Genomic DNA, 1,846 nt, shown 5'->3' with positions numbered 1-1,846 from the left:
TCACCCAGCGCTGGAGAGGTTGAGGCAGCTGGGTCCCCAGGGCTCACTGGTCCAATGACAAAACTGCCTCAAGGAATGGGGTGGTTGGCATCCGAGGAGCAACATCCGAGGTTGACCTTTGGCCTCCACATACACATGCAAATACACACACACAATTAAAAATATGAAGATATTTGAAAATTGTTCATGCACACATTGCAAACACTTCTGTTTCGAAGGGTTACTCATTGCATGCCAAAGTTATATCCTCAATATGAGAAAAAGGAAGGTGGGAGAGGGAGGGCAAGGAGGAAGGAACAGGAGGATAAATGCAAGAGAGAGGGGTGAGTTCAGAGCTAAAGCCAATGCCAGTAACCACTCCTGAAAACTATCCTTGACTGAACTAATCTTCCTCATTTTTAGATTCCTTTGGGGGCTGTTGGTGTCTCACAATAAACTCTGAACTTTGCTGATATTCTTCTACGCCAGTGGTTCTTACCAGGGACAGTTTTGTGCCCCTTCCCCATGGGACCTTTTGGCAATGCCCAGAGACATTTTTGATGGTCCTTATGAAGGGGTGATGCACATGGGTCATGGCTAGAATCTAGTTTCACAGACGTCAGGGAGGATAAATTTTCTTTCATGTTCGGGGAGTCCTCCCCATCCAAAATGCCAATAATGCAAGATGGAAATGCTTTGACCTATTGGACATTGCCGTGCCTGACCTACCTGGTATGAGACCCTTGTTCATCCCCCACCTCCTACCCTGCTCCCATTAGCAGGCGTTTTTAGAATATTTCCACTCCAAGCCCTAGTCCAAGTTTACTACAAGGCCTGTCTGAAAAGTTAGAGCATGTTAGGGAGTTCGCAGAGAAGATGTGGTCTCCTAAACGGAAGGTTCAGAGCGGCCTCAGTCTGGGACCATTGCCTTGTTCTCGGCGGAGCAGCTCAGAGGGGCATCTCTCCCCATTCCTTTCTATAGATGGAGTGTCCTCAGACTCCTTACTGGAGACCTAAGTCAATGAATAAAATCCCAAGAGTTCCTAAGGATATTCTACATTTACTGTCAAAAGAAAATGTGATATTTTAATTGACACAGCTCTCTGCGGTTTGCCTAATCTGACTCTCTAAATCAGGCCAGTTACCGTGGATCTGGGGCCACGGGGCTGTGGTGGAGCATGAGCAGTGGACAGTGTCCATGGGGACAGAGAAGGTGAGATGGGAAACAGGAAAGGAAAAGAGACTCACACTGCAGTGGTGCTGCCAGGCATCTACATGACAGGGAGAGCCACGGGATTCTGTGTTGGGTGTTTGGGATGGAGGAGCTGAGAGCATGAAATGGATATTTTATTTGGCTATGGCTACTTTGCACTTTTAAAGTCCGTCATCTACAAAAATGCTAAACTTGAAATAGGACAGGCAAAAGCCTGAGAGTTTGTGATTACTTAGTTCAGAATGTTCCAGCAGCCTGGGGAGGAGTCAGAGCAGCCCTGCTGTGACTCCTAATATAATGGCTACTATTTGCTTGTGTGTATGCTAGCATATCATTAAGTCTTCTAATGTATTTTATTAACCCTCCCAGTAGGTCTTTGAAGATTCAAGTGTTATCCAAATTTCACCATGCCAAGGTGCACTTTTCCCATACCTAATGTCTCTGGATTCAGAATGCATCATGCAGCGGGTGATACTGCATAGTCTCTGTGCACAAAGGCAGCTCACAGGCAAACTATCGTTACCTGGTTGCTGTCTCTTGAGGCATGAAAGTTACAACATCAAAGCAGGACTTGGAAGAAGATCTTGAAGGCAAGTATACTTACGTCGTTTAAGGAAAGGGGGCCTCCAGTGCTGTGTCTGTCTCTCAGCGAAG

Source organism: Chionomys nivalis, chromosome 4 (genome assembly GCF_950005125.1).
Source record: "Chionomys nivalis chromosome 4, mChiNiv1.1, whole genome shotgun sequence".
Classification (NCBI taxonomy): Eukaryota; Metazoa; Chordata; class Mammalia; order Rodentia; family Cricetidae; genus Chionomys; species Chionomys nivalis.
Note: the sequence above shows the minus strand (reverse complement) of the source record.